The sequence below is a fragment of the Dermochelys coriacea genome, chromosome 18, assembly GCF_009764565.3.
Source record: "Dermochelys coriacea isolate rDerCor1 chromosome 18, rDerCor1.pri.v4, whole genome shotgun sequence".
In the NCBI taxonomy this organism is placed as follows: Eukaryota; Metazoa; Chordata; order Testudines; family Dermochelyidae; genus Dermochelys; species Dermochelys coriacea.
In genome coordinates this window covers 8,804,249-8,818,393 of record NC_050085.1, presented here as the reverse complement: position 1 = coordinate 8,818,393, position 14,145 = coordinate 8,804,249, and positions in this window count along the sequence as shown.

Genomic DNA, 14,145 nt, shown 5'->3' with positions numbered 1-14,145 from the left:
TAAAGCTCTCCTTGGAAAGAGGTGCCAAATCCACCTGCAAACACATTCAAACCTTCTGTTATGTGTTCAAGGGAAGGGGCTGTTAATGCGTTTTGAATAGGTTCGGTCTGTGGCCCCTCTCCTCCCAACCCGGATGAAGCATTTAGGATCTTGGGGAAAACAAAGAGTCGTCCCTGCTGCACGGGGCAGCAGATCCCTGTGCTACCAAGCATGAACACCAGCCCTGGCCCCACCACCTCTGTGTTTGACCATTTCCCCTCCTGTCCATTGCAGCCTTGTTGTTAGAAACCCCCTGTGTGCTAGGTGCTGCACAAACTCATGGCGAGAGACAGCTCCTGCCCCAAAGAGTTCACCAGCTGAACAGACCATAGAGTGGGAAAGTGACTCCCACAAGGGCACACAGCAGAACCAGTTTTAGAACACAGGTCTCTTGATTCAGGCCAAGTCTGCACTGCAGAGCTACATGGGTCTAACAAGAAGATATCCACACCCCTGAGCTCATAGTTAGACCTCTTGGGGAGGGAGATTAACTACGCCAACAGGAGAAGCTCTCCTATCGGCGGAGTAGTATCTTCACTAGCTGCACCACTGTAGCACTGTATGTGAAGACAAGGCCTCGCAGTCTAATGCCCGATCCACTAGGCCACGCTGCCTCCGTAACCAGTCTAGGATGGGACTGGTTATTATCTGCCTCAAGCTGCCCTCATCAGACCTGCGTGAGGGGCCCCTCATCAGACCTGCGTGAGGGGCCCCTCATCAGACCTGCGTGAGGGGCCCCTCATCAGACCTGCGTGAGGGGCCCCTCATCAGACCTGCGTGAGGGCTCCAGCAGCACAAACACTGCAACGTAACCAAGGAATTGCTCCAACGACTCTTTCTGCTGCTTCACCTTCAAAGGCCCTTAAGGCAGCAAAGAGAATATGCCAAAAGCTGCTCTCTGAGGCATTGTGCAGCTGATCACATCTGAATGGAACAGCTGCAGACTGTGTCAAGCACGCCATCCAGTGTATGCACCAGAGAGGAGAAAGGGGGAGACTGGGAGGACTGAAAGAGGGAGAATTTTTATCGAGGAAAATGATGGGAAAGATGCTTCTAACCTCTGAGTCCTCAGTCAGACAGCGCTGCACGGGATTTGGTAGTGACTTGGTTAGGAGCAGTGGATGAGAAACTGCCCTCTCCACCCTGCTCTCTGCTAGCTAGAAACTCTGCTTACCATGCTTCCCACCGTGCTCTCCGCGTCTGCACTCTACTTGCTCTGCACTTTGCTATCTGAGCCCTACGATTGGTACCTTCCTGTCCTCGTCTACACTACAGACACTGAGCTGGCATGATCGCCGACCTTCCCCCAAGAGAGCAAAAGGCAGCCCAGTTCCACCCAAAAACACTGAGCTGGTTGTGTCCCTGTACGCTCCCTTTTACCGTGTTCCCCTAATTACATATCCACCAGGAGAGACAGATTCAAATATGCACTCAGCGGGCGCAGCAGGGTGCATGGAGAAGACTGAGTGTAGAGCTGGGGGAAAAGTTTCAGTCAAATTTGGTTTTGAGGGGGAGGGGGGCCAAAAATGCAGATTTCAGTCAACTGCAAAATGTTATGAATTGGGATCAAATTCACTGATTTGTTTCAGTCAAAACAAACACAATTATTTAAAAAAATCTTGTTTTGACATTTTCTAAGCAAAATTTTTCAATATGCAATATCTGTCTTGAAATTTATTTCAATTTTTTTTGTTTAAAAAGATCAGAAACATCCAAAACATTGCATTTGCCCCAAAACATTTTTTTTGTTTGCCAGAAACTTCTTCTCCCCCCCCCCCCCCGCAACTTTCCAGTTCAGCCAGTGAACTAACTGAAAGATCAGTTATTGGCACAGCTGTAACCAAACATAAAGTAGGGATGTCTGATCTGCAATGACTGTCCATTGATTAAAGCAGGGATCCTCATATCTACCTGCTACATTTTGCATAACAGAAAGTTAAGGGGAAAGCTCAATGAAGATTACAGTGCTCCAGCAGCTGGACAGGTATTCTCTATACAAGGCTGGACAGATAAACGGCTATGCCTGAGGCTGCTAGCTTAGTTTGCAGCCAGCATGCTCCATGCATCAGGCATGTTCCATGGATCTGCTTTCAAACTGATGGTGAGGAACTGCCAGTGGGGCAGTGAAGTGAATATTCAACTTGTAGTTTGTCAGTCAAACTCCTGGATGCAGTGATGTCGCTGAAGAGCATTTTCCTGTATTGTTAATGATGATCCTCTGCATACATGATGGTGAGGGAGTTTTATGGAGGCGTGAATTATTGTGCTTGTCATGTGGCAGGGTGACACTCTGGATGGTTTTATGGTGGATGGATGTTCCCCAGGTGGGGGAGTTTTATGGGAGTGTGACTTGATGGATTGATATGCGAAAAGGGCAGCAGTGATGTGCAAAGTACAGAGCCTTGTTTTCAAGAATAAACTTTATTACACACTAACAAGCTTGAAAGTAGCGTTTTACGCCCACTTTGCACTGCAGTGAGGGCTTTTTCCAGTCACTGAAGTCTTTCTAGTGACTGCAGTGAGCTTTGGGTCAGGTTCTAAGGGCCAGATTTTTAAAGGTTAGTTGCTTACAGATGCAGATGGGTGCACTTTTGAAAATCCCATCTGCATCTTTAAGCCTTTAAAAATCTGCTCCTAAATGTCTACTCTATTAAAGAGAGAGGGTAGATAAATCTCTTTAGAGCTTGTTTGCTTGCATTAAATGTCAACAGAAAGACAGACTGGATTGTGACTGCAGGTAGACAAGAGCACTTGGTCCTTGCACAAAAGAATTTAGTCTCTTTTTTGTTTCTATGTTTGTGCAAGGGTCCTAGACACTACTGCAATACAGTTGTTAATAATGATGCCTCTTAGATGCCACAGCCTAGTGAATGGGCCAATAGATACAATGCAGTGTGATACCTCAGGCAGACAATTTGGGATTGCTTGCAGGAACATTCCCTTATGCTTTTGCCATGTTGCTTTCTGAATGGCTGGTCCTGCTTGCAGGCTAAGCCAGCCACTGTGTACCCCAGTCTGGGTCCTGCCCCCCTAACTGAGGGCAGCAGCTGAAAGGAGGTGGTCGGGGAGGATCCAGAATTTAGGAATGGCAGGGAGAACTGAGTCAGGAGTTGAGGGTTGGTTGTAACTGCATCCAGGCTGACCTCTCAGCTTTGGAACGGCAGTGTTAATGGTCAGTTGATAACTTTAATATTTGCAACGGAGCTAGCATTTAAAGTGAGCCCTATTCTGCTAGTCTGAGCTCGGGATGATGGGATGGGAAGGGACTTTTTAGGCCCTAAATCAATCCCCCTTCCAAAAATGCATCCTGCTCCCTTCAGCATTTCCTCACTGCTGCCACCAGCCTTCAGCATCAGAGAGGCAAAGATGGAAAAGACCTGATAGGACAAGGGCCCTGTCTTGATGTATACTTATCCAGCACCTAGCACAATGCAGCCTGACCCTGATTGACTCCTCAGTGCTACTGTAATATAGGTAATAATAAGGTCAAAGAGTGAACACCAGGCTCTTGGCTTCCAGTAAAGAGCGGATCTGATATTAAACAGTCTCTGTGCATGAACTAAGCCACACAATGCCCCACTGGCCCCAGCCACGAGCCACTACATTGCCACGCCTCTGTGGTTTTTTTTTCTTCTTTTCTTGGACCCACACACTGCTACAGCCGCTGAGCTCTGGGAACCGGAGTTCTGCTCTCGGGATTAACTATTTCAACGGAACCCCCCAGTTGGAATTAAACAGAGAAGGATTGTGTGCCCCATCACAGAACTGCAGCCCTTTCGACAGTGGAACCCAGAAACTCTTTAACAGCACATAAAAACGCTATGCAACAGTTTAGGGCTGTCAGTGAAAAATACTGCATCCAATTGAAATGGCAAGGGAAATTTTAGCCAGGTGGAGTGTAATTACCCAGCCAGAGATAGGCCAAGATACCAAGGCTATCGCTCCTACTGTTGCAAAAAGTGCCTTGGGATGTTTAATGACCACAAGCACTCGGGACTGCCGTTGTAAATCTATTCAGAAAGATAAGCCCCACAACAGCACAGCACCTCCCTAATGCCAGGTTGGGGTACTGGATCGATACTGACTAAGGGAATAGTGGCTTCATTAACTGTACCATATGGGTTTCCTCAGAAGTCTGATGTAAGGAGATCACATCTCCAGATCTCCTCCACATTCAAGCTGCTTTGAGGAAGAGAGAGACAGGTTTTCTTCTGCTGGGTAAACATTCCTTCAGCTTCATTTGTATCAATCAACACTGACATCCAGTGGCTTGTCAGGATGATCACAAGAAATGCCCGATTGTAATCTATGAGCATCTCTCCTGGGTTCTGTTGTCTAGACTAAAGACAGAACGGACCTGATGCATTATGGCCATTCATTATTACTATCCTGTCCAAGTGAATTCAGCGGCTGTTCCCACGGGATGGAACTGGAAAAAGAAGCCCTGTTCATCTGCAGAACCAGTAAAACATAGGCAATAATTGCATAAGCTTCCCAACGCTGCCAGACCAATGCACCTCAACCCTCTTTTGGAAAGCTCACCCCCTAGGGATGAGAGAGAAGTTTAGTCTCCAAGGCCCACTCAGACCCTTGCAGCCACCAGCACGGGTGCCAAATGGTGCCTTTGCTATATAGCACAGGATGTTCCCTTCAACCATTTGGCCTTGTCAGAAGTCAGAGTTAAGCAAGGTCAGGACATCCAGTGAAAAGTGGAGCTGGAAGTCTAATTTCCAGTTCAGGTAGACACACCCATGCTTGCTCTGATCCAGCTAGCATGCTAAAAATAGCAGTGCAGCCCTGGCCATAGGGGTGGCAGGGTGAGCTAGCACCCTAGTACATACCTGGGGATTGCCCCAGGGGCGGATTGCTTGTTCTGCCATCTGTGCAGCCTCTATTCCACTGCTCTTTTTAGCACACTAGCTCAATCCGTGCTTGCTAATATCTACCTCAACTGGAAACTACATCTCCAGCTCCAATGTAGACCTACCCTTAGGGTAGGCCTGCAATGCACGGGAAGATGTGATTGCAGAAGGGTAGGTACACCCAGGCTAGCTTCAATCTTGCTAGCATGGGTAATGGTAGTGTGCAGGCACCAGCAGGGGCTCCACTCCAGCACAGGCTAGATACCAGAGCATGTCTGGCTGAGCTTGTTGTTAGCCCCTGCTGCCCTACCTTCACTACTCTTATTACCCAGCCTAGCTGGCTTAGAGCTAGCACGGATCTGCCTACTTGTGCTTGCAGTGTAGACGTAGCCATAGACTCGCCTTGTAGTTTTGGTTGGATATGGTATCTCTGTGTTGCCGTGTGCTGTTAGAAACAGCTGCTGTTTTTCACCTCCCCAGCAGCGGCTGCATCCTAGTGGTAGGTCTTGTAATAGAGTGACCTGCTGGCAAAACAGTAACACAGGGCTCCCTTAAAAGTTTTCTGGATCAGGTGGTGCTGCATGTTGTCCCCTATGGTGCTGGCTGGGCTGGCTGGCCTGGCAATGGTCCCCTGCCTGATCTGGGGAGTGGATCGCCACTGACTGAGGTCAGAAGCGGCACGTGCTTCAGGTTCTTTCCCAATACTGATTCTTCAACTTCCAAGGTGGGGTGGGGTAGACAGGCAGGCGCTTATGGGCAGAGCCAGGGCAGTGCCATGGCAGCTTGGCCCCCTCTCCTCAAGCTGCTGGACATGGTGGAAGTGACAGGGCCAGGACTCTGCGCTTTGTTTCCCATGCGCTGCAAGCCAGAGGTGATGATGGTTGGTGGAAGAGGTACTTGAAGCAGTGGATTATTTAACCCTAGGCACCTTCTCCCCTAGATCTATCCCAGGCCTTGCTTCATAGTGAAAAGCACTGCGCTCCCTGGGAAGGGTCATTGCTGGTCTGTATCTCACAGAAACATCCCTAGGAAGAGCCCAGCAGACATGATTCCTGGCTGGCTTGTGTCTCTCTTCCAGGGCAGAAGCCCCACTGCAGACATACACCCTGCTGGAAGGCTGCCCTGGGCTGAGCCAAGAGCCAGGTCTCTAATGTCACTTACAAGCTGGCAGGAGGAGGGGGGGGGCTCACACACACTTGTATACCCATAAGGCACTAGAGCCCATGCGGGTGGGGGGGTGGGGTCTGGCCCTTCATTGCCAGCCCTGCCCCAAGTGGCCTGAGACTGTAGGTGGGAAAGCGAGTCTTTGACAGCAGATTTTCAGGAGCAACCTGCAGTCTCCCCAGGAGCCCCTGCTCTCCAATCCCAATCCTCTAGCAGCCCTGCCAGGACCTAGCAGGAGGGTTCTAGGCTGCTGCCACCCGCTAGCCATCCCTGCAAGCAACCGGGCTGCAACATGCTCTCTGCGAGCACAGAGGGTGTCATTCATCTCTGTCCTGCAGGGCCAGTCTAGTGCTGGGAGCTCCTGGTTCCCAGAGCCAGGCGCCTGCCCACAATCCTGCAGGAACAAAGGTAGGTGTGTCCCTGCCCTCTGTGCAGCCAGCTCCTCGGGGATGCAAGCGGAAAGCCCCGGGCCTCAAATCCACAGGAGACTGCCCCTAAAACCATCGCTTAGCACCAAGGATGGAGCCACTCGTCCCCCCGGAGCAGAGGCCACCAACATTGGTGCTAATTGGGCCCCTGGAAGGCTAGTCTAAGCAAAGCGCTCAGGGCATGCGGCCCAGGAGATAGGCTTGTGTTCTCACACTTGTGTGTGTGTGGGGGGGGTCTTTTCAGGACAGAGGTGAGGCCCCTTAGCTAGGGGTGAGCAGCTCCATCAGCCGTTGCCTGTGGGCTGTGCCTATCCTGCCTAGGCCCTGGGTTCAGTTTTCAGGGCTGCCAAGTAAGCTTGCCACGGGGGGCGGGAATGCAGGACAGCATTCCCATGCCACGCTGGCTGGCCTCAGGGTGCTGGCACACTTGGGCAGAAGCAAGGCCCTAGCCACTGCAGAGGGAAGCCAGCTCTTGGCCCCAGCAGCAGCTGGTGGGGGAGAGGATTCCCGAGGGAGGAGGGAGCAAATCAAGCCCACCCCCTTGCAAGTAAAGCCCTTGTCCCTGGCCAGGGTGAGCCGGTGGCCAAGTGCTGCAGGAGCCAAGCCTAGCAGCTCCGTACGATGGGGCTGGGCTGCCTTCCCTCCCTTAGCCCGGCCCCGCTCCGCAGCCCTGGGCTGGCTCCCAGGGCTTGTCCCCAGCGCTGCGTAATGCAAACCCACCGCTGCGCTGCGCGATGCGCTCTGGCAAGGTCATTGCGCGCCGCGGGGAGCGCAAGCGGTGCCCTGCACAGCGCCCGGGGGCTCCCCATCTACCCCCGCACACACAGACACACACCCCGGCTGGGGCTAGTGAATGTAACTCCCCCCCCCACGGCAGGGGCTAGTGAATCTAATCCCCCCCACACGCCCCCACGGCAGGGGCTAGTGAATCTAATCCCCCCCCCCACACACACGCCCCCACGGCAGGGGCTAGTGAATCTAATCCCCCCCACACACACACACACACAGTTGGGCTTTTCCTGCCCCCTCCCGCTCTTGCCCCCCTCCGCGCCTGTTCTGCCCCCGGGCTGGGGGCACGTCGGTGCCCTGCAGCGGGGAGAGGGGAGCGGCACTTTGCCGGGGGGGGGGGGCAGCCGGGCTCGCGCGCGCAGAAATATCGCGACCGGGATTTTTAACGCGCAGCGCCTGGGAAATGCGGCCCCGCTCCCCGCGGCCCTGCGCGGCGGCCAGCGCGGTGCGGGCGCGGGCGCGGGCGGGAGCCGCGGAGAGCAGCCGGCTGCTTCGCCTACCTTGGCTGGAGGGAGGAGGGGGCGGGGAGGCCGGGATCAACTTCACACGCCCCGGCCGGCTCCTGCCCCGGCCCAAGCCCGGCCGCTGGGGCGAGCGGCTGCACCGAGAGCCCGGACAAGCCGGGAGGCGGCGGCAGGCACCGCTTCACCCTCCTTTTGCCGCTGGCAGGCCGAGACCGACAGCTCGGGAGGCAGGCGGCGGGGGGTGGGGGGGCGATCTCTGCAGGCGAAGAAACCTCAGCAACATGTGGCATTTAGCTATCCCAGCAAGCTCGCTCTCCACCCCCCCCACACCGCCCCGGGCGCACCCAGGGGGGCCCTGGCTTCATTGCTACCTTCACACCACAGGCTACGTCCTCCGGATGCCGGGGCTTCCTTACCCTGCAAGCTGCAGCAACATGTGTCCCTCTGCCAAAGCTCTACCGTTCCCCTCCCGCGCCTGGGGGCTGTCTGTGATCCTGTGAAGGCTTCTGCTTCACACAGCAGGGACCTAGCTCCGCTGCCTCCCAGCTGATTAACACACACTTTTCCATAGCTCTTTGGGTGACCATCATTAAGTGGTGCCATTTGTTTTGTCAGAGAGGTAACCATGACAATCATCCTGTACACACACCACTGTCTTTCTCAGCACCTTCCCCCCCCCTGCCCCATCTCTTCAGGGCATGGAACAAGTCTCCAGTTTGCATCGTTTCTCTCTGCTTTGTTTGGGAGCGTTTAGCTCAGCCGCTGCAAGGGACAAGTAGCTAACACTCATCTGGATGTCAAAATGGCCAGTAGAAAAGCAGTACTTGTGGCACCTTAGAGACTAACAAATTTATTAGAGCATAAGCTTTCGTGAGCTACAGCTCACTTCATCGGATGCATCCGATGAAGTGAGCTGTAGCTCTCGAAAGCTTATGCTCTAATAAATTTGTTAGTCTCTAAGGTGCCACAAGTACTGCTTTTCTTTTTGCTAATACAGACTAACACGGCTGCTACTCTGAAAAATGGCCAGTCTCTCTCTGCAGCATTCACACATCTCTGTAGCCAGAGGAGATGAGACCGACAGGTTTCAGAGTAGCAGCCGTGTTAGTCTGTATTCACAAAAAGAAAAGGAGGACTTGTGGCACCTTAGAGACTAACAAATGTATTTGAGCATAAGCTTTTCTGAGCTACAGCTGCATCCGAAGAAGTGATGCTCAAATAAATTTGTTAGTCTCTAAGGTGCCACAAGTCCTTCTTTTCTTTTTGCGGATACAGACTAACACGGCTGCTACTCTGAAACCTGTCTTTAAGGGACATGGCATTCTATTACTAATGTATAAATAAGAGGGGAAAGTTTGAGGTAGTTGGACTCTTTTGGACTCTCCCTCTGGATACATCTTGCGGTCCCCACCGGCAGACAGAAGATTTGGCCACCAGAAGACTGCCGCTGTGTCACTCAAGAGCCACACTCAGCTCTGGTAATTATCAAGGTTTGGGGGTGTAAGTGCTTGAGACTAAGTAAAGTTTAGCTTTAAGGGAAAGCCCTCTTGTGTTGTCCTGTTTGTGCCGGCCATCTATCCGTCGGATGGCCGTGTCTCCCCTGAGTTATTTCCCGGCACCACCTCGCACAGAGTAAAAGTTACCAAGAGTTTTGGGTTGAAAGAACCCCGGGTAACAGCCCCAGCTGTGCTGGGTGCTGTATAAACAGGCTGTCCCTGCCCTGAAGAGATGACAGGGCAAACCAGACAAAGGAGAGGAGGTGAAACAGACACAGAGAGGGGAAGCAACTTACCCATGATCACACAGCAGATCAGTGATACAGCGCCTAGAACCCTTTTCTCCTGATGCCCAAAATGGTGATCCATTTAATAGTCCGCCCACCTGGGAGTTAGAGGACCTGGATGCTAGTCCCAGTTCTGCCATGGCCCTGCTGTTTGATCTTAGGCAAGTCACTTCACCTCTCTGTGCTTCTATTCATAGGTGCTGGAACTAGGGGTGCTGGGGAGTGCGGCTGCACCCTTGGCTTGAAGTGGTTTCCATCTTATACAAGGTTTACAGCTTGGTTCTATGGCTCTCAGGACCCCCCACTGTATAAATTGTTCCAGTACCCCTGCTTCTATTTCCCTTCCCACCTTTTGCATGTCTTGACTATTTCGACTGCAAGCTCATCAGGGCAGGGAAGGCCTCTTACAATGTGTCTCTATAGAACCTAGGTGGAACTGTAATATCAATAAAATAGTATGGAAGTTGAAAGGAAGTTTAGTATCACTGACGATGTTACCTCAACATCCCTGTGTTTCCTTCTGGACTAAAAAGTCTCAAATGCAACAGAGATATATGAAAGGGCTGGTTTTTTTCTCTTAATACCTGTGTAAATCAGGAGTACTTCTGTTAAAATCAGGGGAGAAAAAAGTGTACGGGTCTGATCAATAGCCTGCTGACATCAATGGAAGTTGTTCCACTAACTCCAATGGGCTTCAGATCAGGCTGTAAGTGAGCCCTGGGTCAAGCCTAGATTCTCCAATCCACCTGGGGTTTCATGGGGCTATTGCTGGAGCTACCCTGGAAGGAGTAGGAACAAATGGTCAATGAGATGCTGTTCTTCAGAACTTTCAAATTTAAATGGATGCTGCTTACACTATAATGAAAACATGGATTTTCCTGATAAAATTGACCAGTTTATATCTCCTGGCATGTGACAATCCTTGCAAATAAAAACACTTTGCCACTTACTGACCATTTAACTGATTGGGCCTTTCTAGGATAGATTCTTCATGCACCATGGTGTTCTCTGTGCACACGATCATCTCTCTGGGGCGATGTCCTCATGTCTCTGTTTCTCAGCACTCCTTGTCTCTCCCTGATTCTAGGGCGCTCTCGATTTCTCCCCCTCCGTTTCCAGGTGTGTGTCTGTGCCTGTATCACAGGAAAACAGGAACTGTCATAATGGATCACAACTGTGGTGTGTCTAATCCAACATCTGGTCTCTGACAGTGGCCAGAACAATATGATTCAGAGGAAAATGCAACAAATGTTGTAGTGGGCAATTATGGAATAAACTGCCCTTAGAGGAAGTTTTCTTCTGAGCTCCCATCCATTAGAGGCTGGCTTATGCCCTGAAGCGTGAGAGTTGATGTCCCTTATTAGATAAATAAGTAATCTCCTTGAGATAGCCCAAGTCACATGTTCCAAATGCTTGCTAAATATTTGCTTACTAAGTCTTTTGGCTCAAACAGAGGAACTAACATATGTCAGAAGAAAATCACTGGGATCCATACCAACAAAGCTGACACCCGCACCATATTTATTTATAAAACAGATTGGAGTTTGATGTGGGGGCTCCCTCCTTCTTTTGCTGGGATGTTGTTGTTTGCTCTCCTCCTTCTTCTGTTACTAGAAGAACATTGTGCGTTAGCATGTGCTGGTGTCAGAGAGACAATGGAGGGGGTGCATTTCTGATGCTTGCTGCTGAACCTCCTTATGTATGAAATCCAGCTGGTAAAAGCACTTGATTCATATACCTGGAATGGGTTAAACAAATTATTTTCGGGACATTTAGCAGACATTTCATAATGAGGGATAATAATCAATCCTGATTCTTAGCACTTTGTACTTTCAAAGCTCTGGACAAACATTCATGTCCTTATTTTCAGAAGCACTGAGCATCTATTGCTCACCTGGACCTATTAGGCGCTTATTACTGCTATTGTTTATTTCTATTGCCACAGAATCCCAGTCAAGGATAAAGGCCCCCTTGTGCTAGGCACTGTACAAACAAACAACAAAGAAGACAGTCCTGTTCCAGAGAGTATATACTCTCGGTATCAGAGAGGTCACAATAGGTGGCCAAATGGGGTAGAGATGGATTGGGAGAATGAGGTAATAATACAATGGACAGAGTTTAGCATAAAAACAAAAGTCATAGGGGAGACAGTGTGGCCAAGTGGATAGTGCACTGGACTGGGACTCAGAAGAACTAACAGAGTGGATTGGCCATGGCCTGTTGGCTGACCTTGGACAAGTCACGTCACTTCTCTGTGCCTCAGTTTCCCCACCTGTGAAATGGAGATAATGATACTGACCTCCTTTGCAAAGCTCTTTGAGATCTACTGATGTAAAGCTCTAAATTAGAGATTAGGGATTATTATTATTAGTTCACCATTTGCCTTCCCCCTGCAGTTGTGAGTGTGCAGCATCTCTGAAAATCAAGCCCTGACTCTCCCCCTTGTAGAAAAGCATTTCCAGCTCCATTTTACAGACTGGGGGATGGAGATGTTACATGACTGTCTCAAGGATACACAGTGAGTCAGTGGCAGAGCCAGAATTAGAATGCAGACTTTCCTGGCTCCCTGCCCAGTGCTCATTTAATTAAATCATGCTTTACTGTTTCATGTATAAGCCGTATAGGTCCCTAATGTTTGTATATTCCAAACACAATCTGTGTCAGATTGCTGGGTGGTTTGGGGTATTAAAAAAAATGTCCTGGCTCTTGCTGGATAGACAAGCAATCAGTAATTCTGATCAACAGTATTTCTGGTTTGTATGTAATGCAGTTTTTCTAGTCTCGGAATGCTCTAAAAAATCACCGTCTGCAAGAGGCAGTGGTGGTGGTCAGGGGCAGCAACTAGATAACCTTCGTTTCCCTTCTCCCCCAGATTTGACACATCTGCAAATGAGGAGATCAGGCTTCCATTGTGATAGGCACTGCACAAAATAGCAAGACAACCATCTTTGCCCCCAATTGTCCTTGTGGAATAAGTCTCAGTTCATTTTCTAACAGACATAACAGCATAAATCCCAAAAATAACCACTAATTGTCACTCTTGTTGACAATCTCTGCAGAGAGGCTAACTGCTGAGTGTACAAGTGGAGACCTACCTATCTTCTCCCCCCTAGAGGTAGTCCATTGGTGAAGCGGTGTTCTGCTGTTGCCAATGGTGTGCTTGTTACATTCATAAAGGGTTCAGGATTCAGCAAGCTACTTAAGTATTGAAGTCAATGGTTTGGTATTAGTTGGGGATGTTTAGAGGGGCATATACTTTAAGCACCTTGCTGAGTCAGGTCCAAAGATAGGTGTCCAGGGCTGCCAGTCTGGTACCTTTCACAAACGTAAATTCACTGTCAAAGAAAATACCTACCAAAAAAGGAAGAGACCATTTTTACAAAACTATTTGCAAACCCAACTGAACCCACCACCAGTCACCTCTGGGACTCCTCTTCCTTGACCTTCCCTCATTAGCAGGGATCTCTCCCATTCTCTCTCACTTTAGACTCAAAGTGACGTTCCTCTCTTTCGCAAATATGGTGACACTGCACTTTTATTGCTGTAACTATCAACATCAGGAATTTGCAGAATCATGACTGGGGCTTATGGACAGTGTTACTTATGGCAAAGGAACTAATGGTCCTGCCACAGGTTCAGCTCTCTGCAGCAGTGATTCTCTTCAGACCCGCGTTGTGGGCCTGAGTTGTGCGCTGAGGATGAAATTCACCCCTGTGCAAAGAGCCAGCACCTCTTAATCTCCATGTTGAGGGCTTATATGGCACTGAATTGGTGTATAAGACCTCGGGGTGAATTTCACCTTGTGTCCTGTATTTGGGGGTCACCTAACTGTTCCATATTGAGGGACCCCCTGAATGCAATGAGCCACATTACCAATTTTTTCACTTCCATGATACCCAGACCTCCACCACCAGCTGCAAACCTGACTTGGGCCAGGGGGAGCGTGTCAGCACAAGGGAAGGTAAGCAGTCTGTATCAGTGAGTGTGTCTACACTGCAAGCAAAGGTATGATTGTACCATAGCTAGCATGGGTAACAATAGATGGGCTTCAGCACAGGCTAGCCACCCAAGTACATATCCAGATTCCTTAGGGGGCTTCTACTTGGGTGGCTAGCTTCAGTGGAGCCCATGCCACCGTATCTACATTGCTATTGTTACCCTGCTAGTTAGATTAAAGCTAGCACAGGTACGCCTACCTGGGCTACAATCACATCTTCACTTGCAGTGTTAACATACCCAGGAGAGAACTTTTGGCCATTCAGAAAAGTTTCAGCTAACTTTTTTTCCTATATATGGATAAATTATTTTTATTGCACATTTCCATGCAATTGTAAGTTTCAGGTAGGAACGAAGTATCAGAAGCCCTAGGGTGAAGGTTATTGTCAAGGGATTGCCAGAGTAGGATGTGCCCGTGGCCTCGAAGGCCCTGGCTTTGCTGTGAGATGCAGCAGATCAAAGATATGACATCAGATAGCTGCTGCAATGCCAATGGACTCCAGAGGCTGTACTTGTGAATTTTCCCTCTATGCTACTCTTTTGTGAAGAGATGTTGTTTGGGCATTCATTCAAAAGCAATGAGCTGATCAGTGTGTCCAACAATTACATAAGATTTTGAG